The sequence below is a fragment of the Schistocerca nitens genome, chromosome 9, assembly GCF_023898315.1.
Source record: "Schistocerca nitens isolate TAMUIC-IGC-003100 chromosome 9, iqSchNite1.1, whole genome shotgun sequence".
Classification (NCBI taxonomy): domain Eukaryota; kingdom Metazoa; phylum Arthropoda; class Insecta; order Orthoptera; family Acrididae; genus Schistocerca; species Schistocerca nitens.
The window spans coordinates 10696382-10704830 of NC_064622.1; the positions used below are offsets into that span (position 1 = coordinate 10696382).

At 42.5% G+C, this 8449-nt stretch overlaps 1 non-coding gene across 1 annotated transcript; it reads left to right on the forward strand.

Moving 5' to 3' along the window:
• Nucleotides 1-6531: 6531 nt before the first annotated feature.
• On the forward strand, nt 6532-6606 carry Trnas-cga (transfer RNA serine (anticodon CGA)). Its single transcript has one exon. It is a non-coding gene; the product is annotated as a tRNA-Ser (tRNA).
• The last annotated feature ends 1843 nt before the right edge of the window (nt 6607-8449 follow it).

Here is an 8449-nt window from a genome sequence, read left to right on the forward strand (position 1 = left end):
GGCGCCAGACGTGAAGAGAGTCTGCATGGGGGCGCCGTCTTGTGATACTACGTGCTCTGTCAACCAGTTACAATGCGGCTACAAAAACGAAAATTCTATCTGATGGATTATTTTGGTTTATTATGGGTTTACAAAGGACTATGGTCTCATCAACGGCATCGAAGAATTGATTGAAAAGACAAGGTCCCACGTAGACTTTCAGGGACCACGCAGTCGATGGCAAATGTCTGATAAATGGGTAACCACAAGGTTGCATGCTGGGTCCTGCTCTTTTTTAAAGCTATGCTAACGACCAGCCACTTCCAGAGAATACATGCGTTTTCTTTATGCAGATGATCTGACTTTGGTAGCGCAGGCAAAGTCCTTCGGAAAAGTGGATCTTAAAGTGGTAGAAGCTTTGAAGAAAATGAGTATTTACTGTACCAAAAATGAACTTCCCCCAAATGCAGTTAAACCCCAACTGTGCGCTCTCAGTTTTAATCACTGACTGGCCTATAGTAAACTCAGTGTTAACTTGGAAAGGAGTACAATCGGCTGCTGCACTATATTAAAAATGTTTACGTGTCACACTTGACCGAACCTTGATGTAAATGCAGAATTATTATAAGATAATGTTGAAATTATGGCTGATAACAAAACTAGTGGACATGATGAAATACCAGCAGAATTGTTTAAAATCGCTGGAAAGGATGCAGTGAAAGTGCTGCACTCAATATGTCAAAAAATATGGATCACGCAGCAGTGGCCAGAAGAATGGAAAAGATCAGTATTCATCCCCATTCCAAAGAAGAAAAGTTCTAAAGAATGCTCAGATTACCGAACAATCGCACTTATTTCACATGCTAGCAAAGTTATGTTGAAAATCTTACAAAACAGACTTCGCCAATATCTAGATCGAGAGCTACCAGAAGAACAAGCTGGATTTAGGAAACGAAGAGGAACTAGAGATCAAATTGCTAACATTCGGCGGATTACGGAAAAAGCGAGAGAATTCCAGAAAGATGTGTACCTCTGCTTTATTGACTACGCCAAAGCCTTTGACTGCGTCGATCACAGCAAATTATGGAACGTACTGAAAAACATGGGTGTACCAGATCACCTCATTCATCTGATACGGGGTTTATACCTTGACCAAGAAGCCACGGTGAGAACTATGTATGGAACAACGAAATGGATAAAGATTCAGAAAGGGGTCCGGCAAGGCTGCATGCTGTCACCGTACTTATTCAATCTGTATGCAGAAGATGTCATGAGGAATGCGAGGCTAGATGAAGGAGAAACAGGAATTAAAATAGCTGGAATAAATGTAAACAACCTCAGGTACGCGGATGATACGATCCTGTTGGCAGAAAGTGAAGAAGAATTGAGAACACTCTTACTGAAGGTGAAAGACGAAAGTGAAAAGGCCGGTCTTATGCTGAATGTGAAGAAAACGAAAATTATGGCAACTACACCTACCAATTCGTGGGATATAGCAGGAGAAACCATGGAGGTAGTGACCACATTCAGTTATCTCGGTTCCCAGATCTCTGCTGACGGCGACTGCAGCCATGAAATCCGGAGACGCCTGTTGCTCGGTAGACAGGCGATGTCAAACCTTGACAAGGTTATAAGGTCCAGAGATATAACATTAGCAACAAAGATCCGTATTGTGAGGGCTATGGTCTTTCCAATTGTGATGTATGGATGTGAGACCTGGACCATTAGAAAGGCTGAACGGCGAAGAATTGACTCCTTCGAATTGTGGTGTTGGAGGAAACTTCTTAGAGTTCCATGGACTACAAAGAGAACCAACAGATCAATATTGGAGCAAATTAAACCAGATTTCTCCCTGGAAGGTCTAATGTTAAAACAAAAGCTGACCTACTTTGGACACACAATGCGAAGGCATGCCTCGCTGGAAAAAACATTAATGCTGGGGAAGATTGAAGGAACTAGAAGAAGAGGACGTCAGAGGATGAGATGGATCGATGGCATCACAGAAGCAATGTGTTCCAACGTGGAAGGTCTACGGGAGAAAGTGCAAGACAGGAAAAAGTGGCGTGATTTGGTTCATGGGGTCACGAAGAGTCGGAACCGACTAAACAAAAATAGAGAGAGAGAGAATGTTGAAAGTGGACGCCAGAAATAACGTCCTTGGGAAGATAATTAGTAACACGATCTTTAAGAGCCGTGGCATTATCGGTTTACTTCTTATGGCAAAACACTCAAGCCCTGTTTGGAGCAGGTCTGCTAGTGCCAAAGAATTCGATAAGGTGCTAAATAAAACGTATCGACTCATTACTGAATATCTGCGACCTACGTCACTTACCAAGGTATATTAGCTGGCAGATGTTGCTAGCTCGTGAAGTTGTTAACAGCGTGGAAAGAATGAACCTTGTCGCCAAGCCTAGCAACTCATTACAGGATTGTGCACCAACCGGCCAAAGATGAAAACCAGGAAACAGTTACTGGAAACCAGCAACATCTTTCAAACGACTCCATTCAAAGCAAGAATAGAATTGTGCGAAGCACAAACCGCAAACGATCCTCACTGCCCTCAAGAATACGAAAATCTCTCTGTCTGACACAGACAAAAGTATACGTCGTGCTACATCGGCCACGTTCTCAGTTGTGAAGAATTGTATGTAATCTTCAGAAATGGGCCTTCTATTTGTCGTTACCAACAGCGGTTGCGGAGAAATGCAAGTCATGAATCGTTTTGTTCTACGGGTGGCTTTGTCCCACATCGTCAACAGAGGAAAATCCACTCAAGGCGGCTCCAAGTGCTCGCTGAAGTTGGTCCACACCGTAATCTTACGTATACAAGGTCATACCATGTTTTATACACATAATTCATTTTTTCTGTTTGTATTGATGCATCTGACACAAATGTAAAACGGTTTACCCGCCGACGCCCTGTAATATTTTTAGCTTAGTGTTGTATTATGAACGCCGAGATTGGTTTACATTGGTCCAAGCGTTCCAGAGCTTTGCTTTACACGTCGTCGCTCCCTTCCGCCGCCCCAGTCCTAGGGGTTAAATGTCATCAGGAGTGACGTCACTCAGCCAAGCGCCCAGGAATACAGTGGAGTCGATACTACTACCGGTCTTTTTCGCTTAATTTTGAAACGTTACCTACTTTATATTTCTGCCGCATCCATAATGGTGTTAGGAGTTCCCTGCCCCAACAGTACTTGTCTCCAGAAGTCATATAAACACCAAGTTTTGATGAAATTGCTTCAGGCGTTCCTGAGTTATACCTACCTTTCAAAAGTGTCCCATCGCCACAAATAAGAGTGCTAGGGAAGAAGCATAGAGATAGCGACTTCGACGAGTAAACAAAAGTCCTGGGTCCAGGCTTAGAACCCAGCCACTCGAAACGTCTCTGTGTAGTCGTTTCATACGACGCTTGTCGAATTCGGTACAACCTATTCATTTTTTACTACTCGATTTTAGCTCAATTCATGAACTCTTCCAGAAAGACTGAGCACTCAAATAAGGCCTATTGAATATTATATGTGTGTTTTAATGTGGGTTTCGGTTTTGTTTTGTGCGAAACGCTGAGTTGGTCATCGTCTGCTGGGAGCAAACGATGTTACTTCTCGTTCGAAGGAGAGCACAGGATGACCAACTTAGGTTTCCAATACCTGAACGGAGAGGTTTAACCATCTTAGTCGAAGGCTGTTTTTGTGTGTGAGGTTGGTGACGGAGGGCTACCCCTCTGGTAGCTTCCGCTGCACGGGGAGCTAGCTGATCTCGAAAGAGAACGCGGCACTCTTCGGTGAACGCTTGGTGAGCACGGATCGTAGCTCTTAAGGGGGGTTTCAGGTGACAGGAAGCAGACTGAGTTAGGACTTCGTTATGTTTAACTGGTGAAATACTTAAGAACTGCAGCTTAACTGAAGCGTGTGAAGCGAGTTATTTTTCTTAATGATTTTTTATCTTATATTTTTTGGAAATTGCTTTTGTCTTTGTGTGTCGATTTTGTGCCACGTGTTTGGTAATCAATGACCCTTCTGGTCCACCACGGCACCGCAATAGGCTTCATTTTAACAGTTTGCTTGTTTAATGAGCTACAATTTCTGCAAGAATACCTGTTCTTTCGTGCGCTTTCTACAAAAGCAGCACAACAGTTTGAGTCAGAATGCACCACGTGCTCTAGTTCGGCCGTTTGGAAGCAGCAGACGCAGTTAGTATGTTAAATAATTATCGCACAGCCTCCTGTATTGGTTAAACCTCTGTCCAGAATAGTGCATGCGTAGAATCGTAATGAGAATCTCACTGAGATATTTTTATAGTATGAATGCAAAGGAGATGATAGTATCATTATCTCCCACCCCCGTTTACTGTGTTTCTTCTTGCTGTAGTTAAATTGTGCTCTGTTACATTCTCACGTATTTCTTACTTAAATGTTTCTAGTCAGGCACCAGTTATGTGTAGTTAGGATGCGCAACCAAATAGTTAGATACAATAAATAATCTACGTGAAAGATAAATTCTTTGGTGTCGATCTTACCGCCTTACTCTGATTTACATTCCTGAATTAATCAAGATGCTTCATGCACAACATGGAGTGCTATTTATCTGGCTGCTTAAAGAAATTTGCGTACTTGTAATTAAATTATTAAAGTAATGAAAGTAATAATTTTCCAGCTCCGTTTTTTCTAAATGGTTAGGAAGTGCTTGGGCTGGTGGCGACTCTGAATTTCTGAATTTTTATCATTATCTGTGTGAGAGAAGCAACTAGAAATGCGAGATAACGTATATGGCTCGATGAGAAACGTCGTAAACATAGTAATACGTTACACACTGCTTGAACTCTGAATAAAAATTATCAGCAACATCGACTGAAGACTTTCGGCAGAAGAAGACACACTCGTTCTGTCAGCAGGCTTGTCAAAGAGGCGGAGGAGCGGACGCAGATCCGGTGCACTCTCTTATCTGTGGAGCGGGCAATCAGCATCGACTGACCGAAAGAGTATGAAAGGCAATGGAAACCACTGCATTCAAGACACGTAATGTGTATCCTCAAGACATGTAGCGTGTAATTGAAAAAGTGTCATCGAGATCTCTCCATTGGCAAAATACACCACATTAGTCCGTCAGTCGGATCTCTGGAAGGCGCCAGCCACGGGGAGGTGATACAGAAACGAACGATAGAGTAACATTTTACTAGTCGAGCAGAAGTTTGAACGTGGTAGGGAAGCTAGAAAATAAAAAAGGGTAGTGCAAATGCTCAGTCTAGATATAGTGGGGGTCAGTGAAGTGAAATGGGAAGGATTTATGATCAGACAAATATGGGGTAATATCAAAAATAATAGAAAAAGGTATAATGGGAGTAGGATGTAAGGGAGACAGGACAGAGAGGGAGTTATTGTACGCAGTTCAGTGGCAGGGTCGTTCTCATCAGCTGCCACAGCAAACCAACGCCGACAATGATAGTTCAAGTATACATGCTGACGAGGTAGAGAAAATATATGAAGATATTGGGCGAATAATTTAGTATAAGGAAGGTGGTAATCTAATAGTTATGTGGAATTGGAATGTGGTAGTAGAGGAAGGAGTAGAATAAGAGAATTTGTAACAGCAATGAAAGGGGAAAAAGACTATCAGAGTTCTGCAGTAAATTTCAGCTAGTAACGGCGAATACTCTGTTCAAGAATCACAAGAGGAGGAGGTGTACTTGTAAAACAACGGGAAATAGGGAAGATTTCAGTTAGATTACGTCATGGTCAAGCAGAGCTTCTGATATCAGATATTGGGTTGTAAGGCGTACCCAGGAGCAGATATAGACTCAGATCACAATTTAGTGATGATGAAGAGTAAATTGAGGTCCAATGGAATCGTCCAGAAGAACCAGTGTGGAAGGAAGTGGGGTGCATAAATACTGTCGAATGATGAGGCATGTTTGAAGTTCGCTAAAGATGTGGATACAGACGTGGTATCACGTATCGATACCACACTACCGGCGTCTTTAAGCTGACAGTGGAATCGGAAGTTTCCGTTAAACAATTATAGCCCCAGTGGTGTGCTCCCGTGGCTCTGGACTACAAGCGCTCTCTGATGCCGCCATATAGAACAGCAGGTGGCAACCAGACAACCTACTCACGCTTGGAGTCTCCTCCTTATGTCTTCGATAGCTGGACTTTAATTCTTCCTGCGGTATCTGTAATCAGTCTTGCTTCTCTTGGAGAAATACAACTTAAGTTAATCTTCTACGAGGCGTGTTTTTTAAGTAAGGCCCGTTTGAGGATAAGTACACAACGAAAGGTTATTTCAAAAAAGTAAATTTATTTTAAGAAAGTACATACTTCACCCTACTTTTCGACATAGTTGCCAAATTTTTTGGAACACGTATTATACCTCTCAACCAATTTGAAAATATTTCCAGAATGAGATTTTCACTCTGCAGCGGAGTGTGCGCTGATATGAAACTTCCTGGCAGATTAAAACTGTGTGCCCGACCGAGACTCGAACTCGGGACCTTTGCCTTTCGCGGGCAAGTGCTCTACTGGCAGGAGTACAGCTGTGAGTACCGGGCGTGAGTCGTGCTTCGGTAGCTCAGTTGGTAGAGCACTTGCCCGCGAAAGGCAAAGGTCCCGAGTTCGAGTCTCGGTCGGGCGCACAGTTTTAATCTGCCAGGAAGTTTCAATTTGAAAATACTCTCTTCATAAAAACTTGCCGCCTGCTCCGATAACCAAGAGTTCACTGCCGGTTTCACCCCGTCGTCATCATTGTAACGGTTTCCACTGAGGTGTTGTGTGAGGTTGAGGAACAGATGATAATCGCTCGGCGCAAGATCAGGATTGTAGGGGGAGGGTCTAAAAATTCCCAGCGAAAACTGTCCAATAAATCGCGGGGTCTCACCGGCAGTGTGAGGTCTTGCATTGTCATGGAGAAGGACAATTCCCTTTGGCAGAATGCCGCATCTTTTGTTTTGAATCGCTCTGCGTAGCTTTCTCAGGGTCTTAAACACCTTGAAAGCACAGAACAGAACCGTACAGGTTAGGCAGGTTGTAACGCCGGAAATGCATATCCTCCTATTTCCATTTTCCTTATTTTGTTACCTGAATATATGACATTTCTGTGCCTTTATATATTGTAATTGTTTTACTATTTGTATGTATATTTATGCATCTATGTCGATGTATAATTGGTTTGTTTTGTAAACATTATTTGTATTTTACGCTGGGTCTTGCCTAGGGAAAACTATGCTGTCGAACGAATACAGCGATAGGTCGTGTGGAGAACCAAAGTGTTTAGGATCTTTGGTAGTGTGAACTCGGCCGCGTGGAGCGCGGGCAGAGCAGATGAGAGTCTGGCTGGAGGAGGGCAGTGGAGCAGGTGTGTTGTGTGACGCTCCCGCGAGTTGCCGCGCATTCGGGGTTTGGCTGCATGTAATTGCGCTCGACTTGCTATGTTAGTTTCTGACATGGTGTCGCGGACGGGAAGCGTTAGCTGGCACACATCAAGAGCCCGTTTTGGCTGGAGACCGTGTAGAGAAGAAGGCGCGTCAACATCCAGCTTCTGCAACAGCGACGGCCGACAATGAGTGACTGTCGCCACCTCCTCGATCGACGACTTCAAACCTCCAATCAACCAACAAGGAAGACTGGTAGCACGTAAAGTTTTAGAACTGAATGGCAGACCTCAGCTTTTCAAACTGTTAAATTTTTCTCACTAAATTACAGCAACATAGCATGAACCTTTGTTGCTCATTGTCCCAATTGCATTACCAAGCAGGGTCGCTTCCTTTTCCGGAATGAACCCGAGTGTCATTCAAATTCAAACGCCAGCATTAAAGTAATATCATTCGATTTCACTGCTTTAATTTCAAAGTTCAGTTAAGGTATTCATAGCTGGCTACAATATTTAGATTACATAAGCACAAATTAAGAGTGCGAGTTTTGTTACCGTATTTTAGCTTACCTGTGACTGCAGCTCAGCTTGGTACGTACTAAATTTTAATATTGTTAATTGTTCAGAATCATTTAATTCAAGTTCAAAGTTAAATCTCTTACTTCTAAATTGCGTAGATTCAAGTAGCTTTTGAAATGATTGTTGAGGTAGCCCAAGACTAACCGTATTTTACTGAATTTCGATGTGCTTCAGAAACAAAGCTCACTATTAATTTCAGTCACTAAATTAACTTTCAATTTTCCGGTTTTATTAATTCTTTTGTTAAATTAAGTCAGAGGGTAGCGAAATTTATTACTTCTAACAAACTTTCAGTTTTCACACTACACGTGTCAACCTTCAGTTGCCACGCTTCTAGTGCTAATTATATGTGTAATAACCTTTCTTTTTCAGTTACTATAGTAATTGTCCATAGGACTGGCGACCGTAATTTTCCCCAAATCTCAAATATCTAATTACCGCTAGTTAATTGTTAACGTAACGGCCGCACATTTACTTTCTTTATTAACTTTACCCCTTTTCAGAATTAATTTCCACCAGTTTCATTTGCA